This window comes from Cetorhinus maximus, chromosome 21, assembly GCF_964194155.1.
Source record: "Cetorhinus maximus chromosome 21, sCetMax3.hap1.1, whole genome shotgun sequence".
NCBI lineage: Eukaryota > Metazoa > Chordata > Chondrichthyes > Lamniformes > Cetorhinidae > Cetorhinus > Cetorhinus maximus.
Window position 1 is genome coordinate 10,732,683 of NC_135899.1, and position 18,685 is coordinate 10,751,367.

Sequence of the window (18,685 nt, forward strand, 5' to 3'; positions counted from 1 at the left end):
TTTGCGTTTGGTCTCTCCAATGTAGAGGAGACCGCATTGGGAGCAACGAATGCAGTAGACTAAGTTAGGGGAAATGCAAGTGAAATGCTGCTTCACTTGAAAGGAGTGTCTGGGCCCTTGGACGGTGAGGAGAGGGGAAGTGAAGGGGCAGGTGTTGCATCTTCTGCGTGGGCATGGGGAGGTGCCATAAGTGGGGGTTGAGGAGTAGGGGGTGATGGAGGAGTGGACCAGGGTGTCCCGGAGGGAATGATCCCTACGGAATGCCGTCAAGGGGGGTGAAGGGAAGATGTGTTTGGTGGTGGCATCATGCTGGAGTTGGCAGAAATGGCGGAGGATGATCCTTTGAATGCGGAGGCTGGTGGGGTGATAAGTGAGGACAAGGGGGACCCTATCATGTTTCTGGGAAGGAGGAGAAGGCGTGAGGGAGGATGCGCGGGATATGGGCCGGACACAGTTGAGGGCCCTGTCAACGACCGTGGATGGAAAACCTCGGTTAAGGAAGAAGGAGGACATGTCAGAGGAGCTGTTTTTGAAGGTAGCGTCATCAGAACAGATGCGACGGAGGCGAAGGAACTGAGAGAATGGGATGGAGTCTTTACAGGAAGCGGGGTGTGAGGAGCTGTAGTCGAGGTAGCTGTGGGAGTCGGTAGGCTTGCAATGGATATTGGTGGACAGTCTATCATCAGAAATTGAGACAGAGAGGTCAAGGAAGGGAAGAGAAGTGTCAGAGATGGACCATGTGAAGATGATGGAGGGGTGGAGATTGGAAGCAAAATTAATAAATTTTTCCAGGTCCCGACGAGAGCATGAAGCAGCACCGAAGTAATCATCGATGTACCGGAGAAAGAGTTGTGGGAGGGGGCCGGAGTAGGACTGGAACAAGGAATGTTCCACATACCCCATAAAGAGACAGGCATAGCTGGGGCCCATGCGGGTACCCATAGCCACACCTTTTATTTGGAGGAAGTGAGAGGAGTTAAAGGAGAAATTGTTCAGTGTGAGAACAAGTTCAGCCAGACAGAGGAGAGTAGTGGTGGATGGGGATTGTTGGGGCCTCTGTTCAAGGAAGAAGCTAAGGGCCGTCAGACCATCCTGGTGGGGGATGGAGGTGTAGAGGGATTGGACATCCATGGTGAAGAGGAAGCGGTTGGGGCCAGGGAACTGGAAATTGTTGATGTGACGTAAGGTGTCAGAGGAATCACGGATGTAGGTGGGAAGGGACTGGACAAGGGGAGAGAGAAGGGAGTCAAGATAACGAGAAATGAGTTCCGTGGGGCAGGAACAGGCTGACACGATCGGTCTGCCAGGACAGTTCTGTTTGTGGATTTTGGGTAGGATGTAGAAGCGGGCCGTCCGAGGTTGGGCGACTATCAAGTTGGAAGCTGTGGGAGGAAGATCTCCAGAGGAGATGAGGTCAGTGACAGTCCTGGAAACAATGGCTTGATGTTCAGTGGTGGGGTCATGGTCCAGGGAGGGGTAGGAGGAAACGTCTGCGAGTTGACGCTCAGCCTCCGCGAGGTAGATGTCAATGCGCCAGACAACAACAGTACCACCCTTGTCAGCGGGTTTGATGACAATGTTGGGGTTGGACCTGAGAGAACGGAGTGCAGTGAGTTCAGAGAGAGACAGATTAGAATGGGTGAGAGGAGCAGAGAAATTGAGACGGCTCATGTCACGCCGACAGTTCTCAATGAAAAGATCAAGAGAAGGTAAGAATCCAGAGGGAGGGGTCCAAGTGGAGGGAGAATATTGGAGGTGGGTAAAAGGATCCGTTGAACGGGGAGAGGACTCCTGCCCAAAGAAGTGAGCACGGAGACGAAGACGGCGGAAGAAGAGTTCAACATCATGCCGAGCCAAATGTCACTAACAGTGAAAGCTCTGTTTGCATCATGCGTCCCCTGGTGGCAGAATAAGCCTATGATTTTGCTGCCTGATGTCTGATAAGGAACATTTGCAGTTTTTGATTTTCTTTATTCTCTGCTGCCTCTATGAGGGGCAATCCAAATTTCTGACGGTCTTTGTTTCTTGCTGCCTGACTAAATTTAATACTATTTACTCCTGCTATCTGAGCCAGGAATATTCCCGGTTTGCAGCTCACTAACTCATTGGTGTTCATATAATTGGCATTCCTAGTTTCTGATTCTCTTCACTTCCACTAATGTGCAACAAACAATTCAATGTTGTCTCTCATTCTCTGAGCAGTGCCAATTGTGGCGCCAGCTTCCAGCGGAAAATAGAACCCATCCAGCAAATAATGCCCCCCTCCTTCCCCAGTCAGGGATCATTCCCGATCACGCTGTTTTGGGATGGATTCTCTTTCAGTCAGGAGCCAGAGCAAGGGAACTCCTATTGGGATATTGCCAGATGAGGCTGTAGCCAATGCTTTTTTAAAAAATTATTTCATAGGATGTGAGCGTCGCTGGCAAACAAAATTAGGTTTAGACATTTGTGGCCCATTCCTAATTTCCCTTGAACTGTATGGTCTGCGAGGCCATTCCAGAGGACAGTTAAAGTTCAACCACATTGTTGTGGGTCTTGAATCACGTGTAGGCCAGACCAGGCAAGGACAGCAGATTTCCTTTCCTAAAGGGCAATAGTGAACCAGATGGGTTTATTACAACAATCAGTGGCATCTTCGTGGTCACCATTCCTAAGACTAGTTATATATTCCAGATTTATTAAATGAATTTTAAATTCCACCAGCTGCTGTGGTGGGATTTGAACCCTTTTCCTCAGAAACTCTAGATGGCTAATCCAGTGAGATTACCACCACATCACCATCTCCCATCAATATCTGTGACATTCCTGTGACCACTGTCTTGTGGAGCCGTTAACCCATTTAAAATAGACTTGTTTACATAGCAGGGGGCGAATGTCACACCAAGGGGCAAGTCTTCATCCATCTGTCCATTGCGGGCAATTCTCATCAGTGAATCCCTGTAATAAAAGGGCAGTTTGGTTATCAATTGACAAATGGGTGAGAAACAAGGCTTTACATTATGAAATTAAATGTGTAAAATATTGGAGTTTTCAGATCCAAATGGAAAGTTGAAGCAGGGCGGGCCATGGAATAAGGGAAATACTTTGGACAATCGGAAATGAGTAGAAAGTGAGTCATGTTAATTCAACAGAGACACAGTTTCATGTAAAAGCAAAATACTGCGGATGCTGGAAATCTGAAACAAAAACAAAAACATTGCTGGAAAAACTCAGCAGGTCTAACAGCTTCTGTGGAGAGAAAGACAGACTTCACGTTTTCAGTCCGTATGACCCTTCTTCAGAGCTGAATTGCTCTGAAAAAGTCATACGGACTCGAAACGTTAACTCCGTCTTTCTCTCCACAGTTTAATGTGTCGCGATCGTGCGCTTCAAAGTTAATGAGGCCTTAATGGAGAAAATGACTTTAATAAAACCAGGAGATATCATGAGGCATGGTTTACTGGCACGGGTGTTGCCTGGTCCATGAGCAGAGGAATATCACAGATACAGACAAAGTCTCACCTATGGCTGTTCCAACGACGAAATCGGGCATCCAAATTGAGTTCAAATGCAGTTACTTCTACCAAGGAGGCTGATGAAGGGGCCTGTATACTGAGGGGTTGGCAATAAAAGGGCCAACTTTTGTTATTTATTGATGGCAGCACATATAATCTGAACTGACATTAGACACTGCTCTTATACAGATGATGTAGTTTATAATTCAGAGTAAAATTCACTGCATTTCAAGGATTGGGATAGATTTGATTATACTCAGGGTTTTTAATGGTGTTGGTTAAATCTGATTTACATCTACTGTACTGTATTCTGTATTAATTAATGTCTAATTGTGTGATGGTGTTAGACAGGGTGTCATTGATATATCAATGAAAGAATCATTGCAGATTTTTGTGTCAGACTTTGTCAGAGAGTGGTCAACTAGTTAACCATTTACTCAATCATACATGGATGCCTCAAAGCAGTAAACTTAGCTTGCATGACATACACTTTTGACCAGTTTATGGAATTTGAGTCAGGATTCCAGGTCTGCACTCACCTTTTTCTACCTGGATGGTAAACTTCCAGCCAGTATTCTCTGGTATACTAGTGTGAAAATGGACTAAAGATTCGACTGCACCTGTAACCTATGACAGTCCCCAATAGACGTGTCCTTTTGCGAACACGTGGAGCATTCCTGGTTCCAATCCTATCCAGGGTTCATTCCTTAGATGCTCCAGCATTACAATGAGGATTGTTTCGAGGTGCATCAGTCTAATCCAGATTTGTGTTGCATGTCCACCATTATCTTGTCATAATTCATCCATGTATTTCTGGCACTTTTCTCCTTTTGTGCAATGGTCTATCCTTCAATATCTATTCCTTTTCCATTCATACTCACTGATATGGGATATGTATTCCAATTCGTATTGGAAATTGAAAGTTAAGCCACAGAAAGAGGCCATTTGGCCTATTACCTATGTGCGGCTGGTGTGTTACAGCTCACTCAGGGAGTTCGAGTTGCTGTGGCAACATGCACTTTTACATGCATGTTGTAGTCTGAAGGTATGGACAGCAGAGGCTCCAATTTTCTTTCCAACACATGGTTGACCAGGAATCTCTCCTGCACTTACCACCTGCCATTGGCCTGTGTTCCAAGGATTTCCAGGTTGATAATCAATCTGATTGGCCGCGTTAAAAAGGCGACTTTCTCGATCACCAAGTCCTGGGCTGGAACTCGAACCCAGATCCTGTGGCTCAAAGATAGTGACACGACCCACTGTTCCACAAGACCTCCATCTAATACAAAATGTGTTGTCTAAAAAAGAAATCTTCTCCTCTCCCCTCCAGTCCCTTTTCCAACTACATTAAATCTCTAAGCTCCAGTTATTGATCCTTCTGCCTCAGGAAACGGATTCTCCTTTTAATGCTTTTGAACATGATTTTCGACACCTCCATTACATTTCCTTAGCCTTCTCTGATCTAAGAAGACTCCCTCCGACCCCCCGCCCTCCCCACCCACCGCTCCTGCAACCCAACAACCCCACCCTCAGCTTCAACTGGCTCAACAAAATAAATTTTGGATTTTTTTTTTACATTAGAGTGGAGTAGGGTTACAGCCTGCCCGATTAAATGTATTCCTGGAGGTTTCATCGCATGACTTGCCCCCACACTCCAGCCATTAGTCAGTCAACACATCCATCCTTGTGACACACTACCTTCCTACACCAATTGGAAAGCAAAAAGTCTCATTGCCCAATTGGATGATGCTTGACTATCAGGCAAACGGTTTTTCTTCCCCATTTCTAATGTTTCGAAAACAAAAACAAAAATAGCTGGAAAAACTCAACAGGTTTGACAGCATCTGTGGAGAGGAAGATAGAGTTAACGTTTCGAGTCCGTATGACTCTTCATCAGAACTAAAGAGAAATATAAATGAGGTGAAATATAAGCTGTTTAAGGGGGTGGGACATGTGGAGTTCAATAGAGGGGCAGTGATAGGTGCAGGCAAAGGAGAGATTGCCAAAGATGTCATAGACTAAAGGTCAAAGGGGCGTTGACCATCCCTTTAATATTTCTATATCTGGTTAAAAAACAAAATGTTCAAAGAAAATTTTTAAAAACCGTCTTTTTTAATGTCGCCGTGACTTCTCTCCAGGGTTGCACACAGCAGCACCCTGAAGATTGATCTTCAATTCCTGGAGACTCCAGGCCAATCCTGGAGGGTTGGCAACCCTGGTCAGTGGATGAAAGTTGCGCAGGCGCTTGTCCTAAGTAAATCTAGTTTGCATTCAGAACAATTGGGAAGATTCAGGCTGGATTGCCCGCCATGAGCTCACCATTGGTATCAGCCCGTGCAGCGAACATTAGCCCCAGGAGCAGAAGATAATTCGTCCTTCATACCACCCAGGCCTTGTCCCCAACCAATTGCAAATTCCCATCGTTTTCTCAGCAGGGATCACTGGGGAGTTATCAAGATGGAATTTCCCGGTTTATTTTGGTTGCTCTGAGCTCAGGAACTCAGGCAGTGTGAATACTGAAGCGGCTCACACTTGCCGCTGTTTACCACAGGCACGGGCCAGGTATCCAATAAAAACAAAAATACCTGGAAAAACTCAGCAGGTCTGGCAGCATCTGTGGAGAGGAACACAGTTAACGTTTCCAGTCCGTTTGACTCTTCAACAGAACTAAGTAAAAATAGAAAAGAGGTGAAATATAAGCTGGTTTGAGGTGGTGGGGGGGGAGAAGGGGGGAGGGCAAAGCTGGATAGAGGGCCAGTGATAGGTGGAGATAGCCAAAAGGTGTCATTGACAAAAGGACAAAGAGGTGTTGAAGGTGGTGATATTATCTAAGGAATGTGCTAATTAAGGGTAGAAATCAGGACAAGCAAGGTACAGATAGCCCTTGTGGGGGTGGGGTGAAGGAATCGAAATAGACTAAAAGGTAGAGATAAAACAATGAATGGAAATACATTTAAAAATAATGGAAATAGGTGGGAAAAGAAAAATCTATATAAATTATTGGAAAAAAAAGGGGGGATGGGAAAGTGGATGGGGATGGAGGAGAGAGTTCATGATCGAAAATTGTTGAACTCAATATTCAGTCCGGAAGGCTGTAAAGTGCCTAGTCAGAAGATGAGATGCTGTTCCTCCAGTTTGCATTGAGCTTCACTGGAACAATGCAGCAGGCCAAGGACAGACATGTGGGCATGAGAGCAGTGTGGAGTGTTGAAATGGCAAGCGACAGGGAGGTCTGGGTCATGCTTGCAGACAGACCGAAGGTGTTCTGCAAAGCGGTCACTCAGTCTGGGTTTGGTCTCTCCAACGTAGAGGAAACCACATTGGGAGCAACGAATTGAGGGAGGTGCAAGTGAAATGCTGCTTCAGTTGAAAGGAGTGTTTGGGCCCTTGGACGGTTAGGAGAGGGGAAGTAAAGGGGCAGGTGTTGCACCTTCTGTGGTTGCATGGGAAGGTACCATGGGAGGGGGTTGAGGTGTAGGGGGTGATGGAGGAGTGAACCAGGGTGTTCCGGAGGGAACGATCCCTGCGGAATGCCACCAGGGGTGTGACAGGAAGGTGTGTTTGGTGGTGGCATCATGCTGGAGTTGGCGGAAATGGCAGAGGATGATCCTTGGAATGCGGAGTGATAAGTGAGGACAAGGGGGACCCTATCATGTTTCTGGGAGGGAGAAGAAGGTGTGAGGATGGATGCGCAGGAGATGGGCTGGACACGGTTGAGGGCCCTGTCAACCACCGTGGGTGGAAAACCTCAGTTAAGGAAGAAGGAAGATATGTCAGAGGAACTGTTTTTGTAAGTGGCATCATCAGAACAAATGCGACGGAGGCGAAGGAACTAAGAGAATGGGATGGAGTCCTTACAGGAAGCGGGGTGTGAGGAGCTATAGTTGAGGTAGCTGTGGGAGTCGGTTGGCTTGTAATGGATATTGGTGGACAGTCTATCACCAGAAATTGAGACAGAGAGGTCAAGGAAGGGAAGGGAAGTGTCAGAGATGGACCATGTGAAAATGATGGAGGGGTGGAAAATGGAAGCAAAATTAATAAATTTTTCCAGGTCCAGACGAGAGCATGAAGCAGCACCGAAGTAATCATCGATGTACCGGAGAAAAAGTTGTGGGAGGAGGCCAGAGTAGGACTGGAAAAAGGAATGTTCCACATACCCCATAAAGAGACAGGCATAACTGGGGCCCATGCAGGTACCCATAGCCACACCTTTTATTTGGAGGAAGTTAAAGGAGTTTAAGGAGGAATTGTTCAGTGTGAGAACAAGTTCAGCCAGATGGAGGAGAGTAGTGGTGGATGAGGATTGTTCGGGCCTGTGTTCAAGGAAGAAGCGGAGAGCCATCAGACCATCCCGGTGGGGGATGGAGGTATAGAGAGATTGGACGTCCATGGTGAAGAGGAGGCGGTTGGAGCCAGGGAACTGGAAATTGTTGATATGATGTAGGGTGTCAGAGGAATCACGGATGTAGGTGGGAAGGGACTGGACAAGGGGAGAGAGAATGGAGTCAAGATAGCAAGAAATGAGTTCCGTGGGGCAGGAACAAGCTGACACGATCGGTCTGCCGGGACAGTCCTGTTTGTGGATTTTGGGTAGGAGGTAGAAGCGGGCCGTCCGAGGTTGGGAGACTATCAGGTTGGAAGCTGTGGAAGGAAGATTCTCCAGAGGAGATGAGGTCAGTAACAGTCCTGGAAGCAATGGCTTGATGTTCAGTGGTGGGGTCATGGCCCAAGGGAGGTAGGAGGAAGTGTCTGCGAGTTGACGCTCAGCCTATGCGAGGTAGAGGTCAGTGCGCCAGACAACAACAGCACCATCCTTGTCAGCAGGTTTGATGACAATGTCAGGGTTGGACCTGAGAGAAAGGAGTGCAGTAAGTTCAGAGAGAGACAGGTTAGAGTGGGTGAGAGGAGCAGAGCAATTGAGACGACTAATGTCATGCTGACAGTTCTCAATGAAAAGATCAAGAGAAGGTAAAGATCCAGAGGGAGGGGTCCAGGTGGAGGGAGAATATTGGAGGTGGGTAAAAGGATCCATTGAATGGGAAGAGGACTCCTGCCCAAAGAAGTGAGCACGGAGACAAAGGCAGCGGTAGAAGGGTTCAGCATCGTGCCAAGCCCAAAATTCATTGAGATGAGGGCGTAAGAGTATGAAACTAAGTCCTTCGCTGAGCACTGAATGTTCAGCATTGGAGAGGGGAAGGTCAGGGGGTATGGTGAATACGCGGCCGGGGCTGGGATTGAAAGACGGGGGGGACAGAGGGACAGGCAGGGGTGGAGGGTCCTGGATGTGTGTTGGTGTCGATGAGTTGTTGGACCTTGCGTTCCTTTGCACCTGAAAGAAAGAGACAAAGTTTCTTGTTTCTTATTTCCCAACCTCAGACGGCCCGCTTCTACCTCCTATCCAAAATCCACAAACAGGACTGTCCCGGCAGACCGATCGTGTCAGCCTGTTACTGCCCCACGGAACTCATTTCTTGCTACCTTGACTCCATTCTCTCTCCTCTTGTCCAGTCCCTTCCCACCTACATCCGAGGTTCCTCTGACACCTTACATCATTTCAACAATTTCCAGAACTTGGGTCATTCGGACTCGAAACGTTAACTGTGTTCCTCTCCGCAGATGCTGCCAGACCTGCTGAGTTGTTCCAAGTATTTTTGTTTTTGTTTTGGATTTCCAGTATCCGCAGTTTTTTGCTTTTATCCAGGTATCCAATTACTTCAGTAAACACATTTGGATTCGAAGGCTTGATTAATGCCACGTGTTTTCCCCGAAAGGAAGATCCATGAAAGTGTGGAGATGGGACATGTTGTCCGCATTGTAAAATGACACCTGACCACCCTCATAGTCCAGGAAAACCCCGATCTTCCGGGGATTCACACTCGGGGTGCGGGAGGGTCTCAGACGGGGAGGTGCCGGCAATACAATTATTCTTACGAATCAGACACATAGTCCAGTGCAAAAAAAAAGTAGCTGGAGAAACTCAGCAGGCCTGACAGCATCTGCGGAGAGGAACACAGTTAACGTTTCGAATCCGGATGACTCTTCATCAGAACGTCATCACACGGAATTGAAAATGTCAGACCTGCTGAATTTTTCCAGCCATTTTTGTTTTTGCTTCAGATTTCCAACATCCGCAGTATTTTGCTTTTAACCTAGTCCAGTGTCCGGTCTCAGGACTCGTGTCAATTTTCCCCTTTCCTGTCCACAGACTTTCGGGCCAATCCCAAATCCCACTCTCTATTGTTCTCCACCTCCAGCCCCCAGTAATGGCCCCTGATGTGAATCCCTCCGATCCCAGAACACAGAGTAAGGGAATCAAGCCTTTCCGAGGTGCCAGGGTGCAGCTACTGTTTGTCTCCGGGTCTCACGCTAGCCCTGTCCTTACAAGATGCGTCGAGGGCTAGGATGTTTAATCTGCCCCTTTGCTCTGGTTTGATGATGGCTCATTGTGCGGGCGAGGTCTTTGTGACGCAGTGGGTAGCATCCCTGCCGCTAACACAAAACTCCCGGGTTTGAGTACCCTCTTCTTTCCCGCCCCCTTCCTCTCCCCCACCACCCAGTGCCAAACAGGTTTATTATGAATGATGGAAGGAAACTTGGAACTTCTACAATCACTATCCATAGTTCCAGATTGCACATCCATGTAAAAGTGCTTGTGGCCGCACCAAACTTGTATTCAAATAGTCGTATGGCAGTAGAGAACTTGCGTGTTACTGAAAAAAGAGACATGTCGAAGCTTTTCGACTTGCACTCATCAGGACACTTCACATGAATACCAATGTTGGTATTTTTGCGAAGTGTCCTGATGAGTGCAAGACAAAAAGCTTCAACATGCCCCTTTTTTCAGAAAAACTTGTATTCCCTGAGTGAACTGCACTGCATAGTGGGAGAAGCTCTAACCTGGAACTGGGGGGTCAGAGGGAATGGATGACCTGGTTAAGAAATGTTTCAATTTTAGAATTCTCACCCTTGATTTCAAATCCCTCATTACCTCACCCCCACAGATTTGAGTAATCTCATCCAACCCCACAACCCTCTGAGATATCTGCACTTAGCTAATTCTGGCCGTTCAGCATCTCTGATCTTAATCACTCCATTTTGGCCTTCAGGTGCCTAGGATGGAAACTCTGGAATCCCCTTCCTAAATATCTCCGCCTCTCTATCCCTCTTCCCTCATTTAAAGCGCTTCTTAAAGCCTTCCTCTTTGACCAAGCCATTGACCATCTTCTCTCATGTGGCCTTATGTGGCTGTGTGTCAATCACTGCTTTGTAAAGGTGATGCAGGACTTTTTATTAACTCGGAGGTCATTCAAGTTGTTGTTAGTGAAGGAAAAACAGGGGACACCAAGGGATTGAGGTGGGCAGATGAGGGAAGAAGCCACTCGGGTTCCTGAAATGCTTAGAGGATAATCCCAGACTGGGGGTAAAAGTTGACAGTTCTCTCACATTCTTAATGCAACCAATGGTGCCGAATATTGAACCTGGATCAGAAATTCCCTTCGTGCTGTAAATATTAAGATTTATTTCAGTGTCAGGACAGGAGCAGCAATATATTGAGACTGTGAAAGGGGCAACCAAGGGAATTTCTTTCAGAGAGTAAAAAATCCTGCGCTCAGATACTGAACCTTGTCCGCATCACATGGTCAGCTGGCCTTTAATGAATTCCCGACACGTTTAGACCGTGCAACATCGCCATCCTCTTGAGGAAAGTTTCTGTACACGATTTAGTGACGACATGCAATAATGGCTGAATTACCTATTGGTTTGCGGCTACCAATTATATGTGAATTCCAAGTGATGCAGTAATAAAAGTTTCTTGATAGAGGTGGAAATCTGAAAGAACCTGCCCTCGCCTTGTGAGCTGCCTATATAGGCACAAAATGACACAACAGCCTCGTGACCTTACAACGTAGGAGCAGAAGTGGGCCATTCGGTTCATCGAGTCTGCTCCACCGTTCAATGGGACCATGGCTGATCTGTTAATCCTCAGCTCCACTTTCCTGCCTTTTCTCCATAACCCTTGACTCCCTTGCTGATTAAAAATCTGTCCATCTCAGCCTTGAATATACTTAACGACCCAACCTCTACAACCCACTGCAGTAAAGAATTCCACAGATTGACTGCCCTCTGAGAGATGAAATTCCTCCTCACCTCTGTTTTAAATGGGCGTCCCCTTACTCTGAGATTATGCCGATGGTACAGAACATGAATATTGGAAAAAGAGAGACATGTTGCCAGGCATTATTTAATCAGGGTCAAGCTGCCTGGTTTAAATCTCAAACAATGCTTGGCAGTTAACTGTCAGGCACCATCAGTGGTGCATTCTCCATGGCAATACCACTTGCCAACCAATTAACGCTCTCTTCACATACAGTATAAATTGTTGTTTTCCCCCTTATATTGGTATTCTTGCGAGTGTCCTGATGAGTACAAGGCAAAAAGCTTAGACATGTCTCTTTTTTTCATCAATAAACAAAAAAAAGTAAGATCAAGCTACTAGGGATTATTCTATAGGTCTTCAAAGAGTGAGAGAGAGATACAGAAGCAAAGCTGCAAAACAATTGGAGAAGTGTGCAAGGACTATAGAGTGGAGATATTGCGGGACTGAGTTCTGATGACCTGAAACATGAAACCTGCCTCTCTCTCCCCACAGATGCTTCCAGTCCTGCTGAGCTATCCAGCATTGTCTGTTTTTATACCAGCACAGAGCAGTTGGACTGAATGGCCTATTTCCGTGCTCTACATTCTAAATAATGTACATGGTACAATGGCTCAGTCAGCAGGTGTTGGGGAATTTCTGTGCAGTGAGGGTTTACATGCACCAGGAAGAGACTTGTCACATTAATTATCAGATCACCAGACTTTCAGCTCTGGATCTCTCTCTTTCTGTCAGTCCACCTGTTTCTTCCTTTCTTTCTCTCATACACACACTCACGCACTCTCTCACTTTCTCCTGCAGGTCGCTACAGAAGGAATGTTTGGGTAGTTAAAAAGATGCACTAACTAATGACCAATAATCTCAATATCAGGCACTGAAGTCAAACCATTCCTGCAAGGTCAGTGTTCAGAGATCTCACTAGTATTTATTTCAGTTTCACCTGTATTGCTTGTCTCACAACTGCAAACACGGTTTCCTCTAAATTCCCTCACAATCCCCTCTGGCAGTGAAACCCATGTTTGCAGTTGTGAGACAAGCAATGCAGGTGAAACTAAAGCAAATACTAGTGATACAAAGGCTTTGCATCATAATGTTTAGGAAGACGGTAGAAAATGACATTGGTCAATCCAGAGTAAGAATAATCAACTGACAGAAAGCAGACTTCAATGGGGCAAGAACGGAACTGAGCCAGATAGACTGGAACCAAAGGTTGGTGGGATAAACAGTAGCTGAGCAATGGGCTACCTTCAAAGGTGAGGTGGTTTGGGCACAGTCAGGGTTTGTTCCCTCAAAAGGGAAGTATGGGACAAACAAATCCAGAGCTCTCTGGATGACAAAGGGGATAGAAATTAAGTTAAAGAAGAAAAAATGTGCTTATGACAGGTGTCAGGTAGCAAATGCAATTGAGAACCAAGCTGAACACAGAAGGTTCATAAGGGATGTGAAAAAGGAAATGTGAGAAGCAAAGAGGGATTATGAAAAAAGACTGACAGCTAACATTAAAGGAAATCCCAAAATATTCTAGAAGCACATCAATAGTAAAAGGGTGGTAAAAGGAGGAGTAGGACTGATTAGGGATCAAACAGAGGATTTATGCATAGCAGCAAGAGGCATGGCTGAGATGTTAAATGAATACTTTGTATTTGTCTTTACCTATGAGGTAGATGCTGCCCAGGCCATGATGACAGAGGAGGAAACTCAGTCACCATAAGGGTTTAAAATTGATAAGGAGGAGGCATTGGATAAGCTATCAGTACTTAAAGTTGATAAGGCACCAGGACCGGATAAGATGCATCCAAGAATATTGAAGGAAGTAAGAGTGGTAATTGCAGAGGCACTGGCAATAATGTTTCAATGTTCCCGGATTCAGGGGAGGTGCCAGGGGACTGTAGAATTGTAAACATTATGCCCTTGTTCAAAAAAGGTTGTAAAGACCTGCCGTGCAATTACAGACCAGTCAGCTTAACTTCGGTGGTGGGGAAACTTCTAGACACAATTATTGGGGATAGAATTAATAGTCACATGGAAAAATGTGGATTGATTCAGAAGAGGCAGCGTGAGTTTGTTAAAGGAAAATCGTGTCTAACTAACTGCTGGAATTTTTTGAAGAGGACACAGAGAAGGCTGATGAGGGCAAGGCCGTTGATGAGGTGTATATAGACCAAAAGGTGTTTGATACAGTGCCACACAACAGACTTGTGAGGAAAGTTATAGGTCATGGAATAAAAGGGAAATTAGCAACGTGGATTAAAAATTGGCTGAGGGACAGGAAACAGAGAGTAATGATTAATGGGTGTTTTTGGGCTGGAAGAAGGTTTTTAGTGGAGTTCCCTAGGGGTCGGCATTGGGACCATTGCTTTTCCTGATATATATAAATGATCTAGATCTTGGTGTGCAGGGGACAATTTCTAAGTTTGCGGATGACACAAAACTTGGGAGAATTGTAAACTGTGAAGAGGACAGTGTAGAACTTTAAAAGGACATTGACACATTGGTGGAGTGGGCAGATATTTGGCAGATGAAGTTCAGTGTGCAGAAGTATGAGTTGATACACTTTGGTACAAAGAACACAGAGAGACAGTATAAGATAAAGGATACTATTCTAATGGATGTGCAGGAGCAGAGAGACCAGAGAGAATGTACATAAGTCATTAGAGGTGGCAGGAAAGGTAGAGAGAGCTGTTTCTAAAGCATACAGTATTCTAGGCTTCATTAATAGTGGGATAGAGTACAAGTGCAGGGAGGTTATGATAAGCTTATATAAGACACTGGTTAGACCTAGCTGGAGTATTGTGTACAGTTCTGGGGGCCACACTACAGGAAGGATGTGAACGCATGGAGAGAGTGCAAAAGAGGTTTACGAGAATGGTTCCAGGGATGAGACACTTCAGTTATGAGGAAAGATTGGAGAAGTTGGGGCTGTTTTCCTTAGAGAGAAGGTTAAGAGGAGACTTGATAGAAGTTTTCAAAATCATGAGGGGTCTGGGCAGAGTAGATAGGGAGAAACTGTTCCCACTCATAAACGGATCGAGAACCAGAGGGCACAGTTTTAAAGTGTTTTGCAAAAGAAGCAAATGGGAGGTGAGGAAAAACTTTTACACACAGCGAGTAGTTAGGGTTTGGAATGCACTGCCTGGAAGTGTGGTGGAGGCAGGTTCGATTGAGGCATTCAAGAGGGCATTGGATGATTATTTAAATAGAAACAATATGCAGGGTTACGGGGAAAAGGCAGGAGATTGGTACTAAGTTAAAATGCTCAGAGAGCCGGTGCAGACACGATGGGCCGAATGGCCTCCTTCTACACCGTAACAATTCTGTGATTCTGTGATTTGTTCCTCCATCTGCCGCTTTAAGTCTGATATCTGTCGCTCAGTACGGACTATCGCCCCTTGGATTACATTGAGGTTTTGCTCCATTGTTTCTAGAATCCTCTCCCCTTCTTCCCTGAGGTCTCTGAGTAAACGCTGCCCTTTCTCAGTGAGAACCTGGTGCATTTTAGTGAACTCGGATGTGATGTGGGTCTGCAGACTGCTCGACTGTTCCTACCAAATGAAATGTGAAACATAATTAATGTCCCGCGATAAAGGGAGCAAAACTAACCGAGATCCCAGAAAATCGGCACAGGGAGACCTCACCTGAGAAAATCAGCCGCTTCTGTCGCAGTTCGGTGACCAGAGCCGAAACTTTTCTTCGTGCAAGCGATTCTAAATGTGGTTTCAGCTGATCCGAAAATTAAAATGTTAATTCATTAAATCAAATGTTAAAAAACAGGATAAATAATCAGGAAAATGCTACCAGAATTTAAGCACTCCCATTTTACCCGGTACATCTCGGCAGCATCACCTATCGGCAAGAAGTTGTGAGATTTGTGTTCCCGCGAATCTCGACAAGTGTAACAGATCAATTTCTTGTCAGTTTCACAAAACAGCTTCAGTTCTTCCTGATGTTTCTCACAGTGAAGTTTACTTTCCTTCTCTTTCGGATTCAGCTTTAATTTTCGAGTTTTCTCTGCCAGATTCGCTAAGGCCCGATTTACCCTGAGGTTTATTTCCGGAAACTCCTCTCTACATTCCGGGCAGGGGTTTATTTCCTTTTCCCAACACTGGGTGATACAGGAGCGTGTCCACACTCCAGTGAAACCGGAACGGTGAAGAAATCAAGACAAATGGGACAAATTCCCAAACTCTGCTGTCTGGAAGCCACGTTGATTCTGTACATTTCCTCACTGCATTTCAGCTTCGATGACTGGAATTTTCCAGTTCCCCTACAGTGTCTACTGCATTCGCTGCTCCCAAACGCAGACTGGGTGACCGCTTTGCAGAACACCTTTGATCTGCCCACAAGCATGACCCAGACCTCCCTGTCGCTTGCCATTTCAACACTCCACCCTGCTCTCATGTCCACATGTCCGTCCTTGGCCTGCTGCAATGTTCCAGTGAAGCTCAACGCAAACTGGAGGAGCAGCACCTCATCTTCCGACTAGGCACTTTACAGCCTTTGACTTGCATTGAGTTCAACAACTTCAGACCATGAACTCACTCCTCCATCTTTACTCCATTTTTAATCCAATTTTTATTTATTTTTACTTTTATTTATTTTTTATTTTATTCTTTTATATATTTGTTCACTTTTTTACACTTTTCCCCCAACACTCCACCCCCACACCCAGTCACCCCACAGAGTCATCAGTCACTTGTTTCTATGTTGTGCTTTTACAGAGTGCTAATGCTTGTTCTGTTATCTTCTGCTATCTTACCTTTATGCCACTATCAGCACCTTCCTTACTATTCACCACTCCCATTAACTCTCTCTTTGTCTTGTGTCCATTACATCTTTGTCAATCTCTCCTTTGCTGCCATCTGTCCCTGACCTATTTTGCTCCACTTGCTCCACCCCCTCCTAAACAGTACAACATTCATCACATCACATTTCTACTTCTCTTTAGCTCTGAAGAAGTCATACAGACTCGAAATGTTAACTCTGTTTCTCTCTCCACAGATGTTGCCAAACCTGCTGAGTTTTTCTGGCATTTTCTGTTTTTATAGTATATATTATGTTAAAATGTTGACCATCCAGGAAGGCGGATCTGAAATATAGCTCAGACCAGTAAGGGAAACAGTGAAAGCAGTATACTCTCACCATCAATTTCCAAACCTCCCTGGCTACAGGCCTGGTGCCAAAGAGCTTGAGGACATTCAATGCTGTACTGTTATTTAAAAAGGGACAAAGGGCCGAGTTGGTTAATTACAGGCCAGTTAGCCTAAGCTCACAAATGGGAAAATTTTTGGAAAATTCTGAGGGATGGTATTAACCATCATCTCGAGAGGCACAGATCAAGCTAAGTCAATCAGCATGATTTTGTTTAGGAAAGATCGAGTCTGACTAACAGGATTAAATGTTTTGAGATGTAACAAGGACAGTCAATAAGGATAGCACATCAGTTGTAGCCAACACAGATTTTAGTGAGGATATTAACAAGGCAGAATGATCAGAAAATTAAACCACATGGGAAAGTGCATGGCAAGATGGAGTCAAATTTGTCTCACTGGCATGTAGCAAAGAACCAGTGTTTTTGTGACTGGAAGGCTATATCCAGTAGGTTTCGCAGGGCTCAGTGCTGGATTCTTTGCTGGGTAAAAACAATGGATTAAACTTATTTTTAGGTTTGCAGATAATACAAGAACGTGCAGTTGATAGTGAGGAAGAGTGCTGTAGACTGCGGCATGATATCAACCGACTGGTCAGGTGGGCAGAAAAGGTTTTTTTATCCATTCATGGGACGTGGGCTTCGCTAGTTGTTCTTGAGAAGGTGGTGGTGAGCTGCTCTTGAACTGCTGCAGTCCCTGTGGTGTAGGTACACCCACAGTGCTGTTAGGGAGGGATGTCCAGGATTTTGACCCAGCGACAGTGAAGGAACGGCGATATATTTTCCAAGTCAGGATGGTGAGTGACTTGGAGGGGAACTTCCAGGTGGTGGTGTTCTCATCTATCTGCTGCCCTTGTCCTTCTAGATGGTAGTGGTCATGGGTTTAGAAGGTGCTGTCTAAAGAGCCTTGGTGAATTCCTGCAGTTCATCTTGTAGATGGTATACACTGCTGCTACTGTGCGTTGTTGGTGGAGGGAGTGAATGTTTGTGGATGTGGTGCCAGTCAAGCGGGCTGCTTTGTCCTGGATGATGTCAAGCTTCTTGAGTGTTATGGGAGTTGCACTCATCCATGCAAGTGGGGTGTATTCCACAACACTCCTGACTTGTGCCTTGTAGATGGTGGACAGGCTTTGGGGAGTCAGGAGGTGAGTTACTCATCACAGGATTCCGAGCATCTGACCTGCTCAGGTAGGCACAGTATTTATGTGGCTAGTCCAGTTCAGTTTCTGGTCACTGGTAATGCCCAGGATGTTGATGGTGGGGGATTCAGTGATGGTAATGCCATTGAATGTCAAGGGGCAATGGTTAGATTCTCCCTTGTTGGAGATGGTCATTGTCTGGCACTTGTGTGGCATGAATGTTACTTGCCACTTGTCAGCCCAAATGGCAAATAGAATTCAATCCAGATATGTGTGATGTAATGCACTTGGGAAGGACATACAAAGCAAGGGAATACACAATAAATGGTAGCATACCGAGAAGTGCAAAGGAACAGAGAGGCGTTTGAAGATCTGTGAAGATAGCAGGACAGGTAGATAGGGTGATCAAAAAGTGTATAAATGCTTTCCTTTGTTGTCCAAGGCCTAGAATGTAAGAGCTGGGATGTTATGCTAGAACTGTATCAAACACTATTTAGACTGTAGCTAGAGTGCTGTGTACTATGTACAGCTCTGCCCACTGTATTACAGGAAGGATGTTATCACATTAGAGAGGGTACGGAGGATATTCATAGGGATATTGCCAGGAATTCAAAGTATTAGCTACGAGGAACAATCACATAGGCTGGATGTGTTTTTTGTACAATAGAGGAGCCTGAGGAGAGATTTTACTAAGGTTTGCAGAATTGAGGGGTCTAGGTACAGTGGATAGGAAGGATTTTTTTCATAGAGA

At 45.5% G+C, this 18,685-nt stretch overlaps 1 protein-coding gene and 1 pseudogene across 2 annotated transcripts in view; one reads left to right on the forward strand and one right to left on the reverse strand.

Annotated features, from left to right (window-relative positions):
• The window catches only part of LOC144695670 (uncharacterized), a 278,313-nt gene that overhangs the window by 180,431 nt on the left and 79,197 nt on the right, over positions 1–18,685 (reverse strand). The window lies entirely within an intron of this gene.
• The window catches only part of LOC144695512 (E3 ubiquitin-protein ligase TRIM39-like), a 34,834-nt pseudogene that overhangs the window by 1,043 nt on the left and 15,106 nt on the right, over positions 1–18,685 (forward strand). The gene's annotated exons all lie outside the window — the stretch shown is intronic.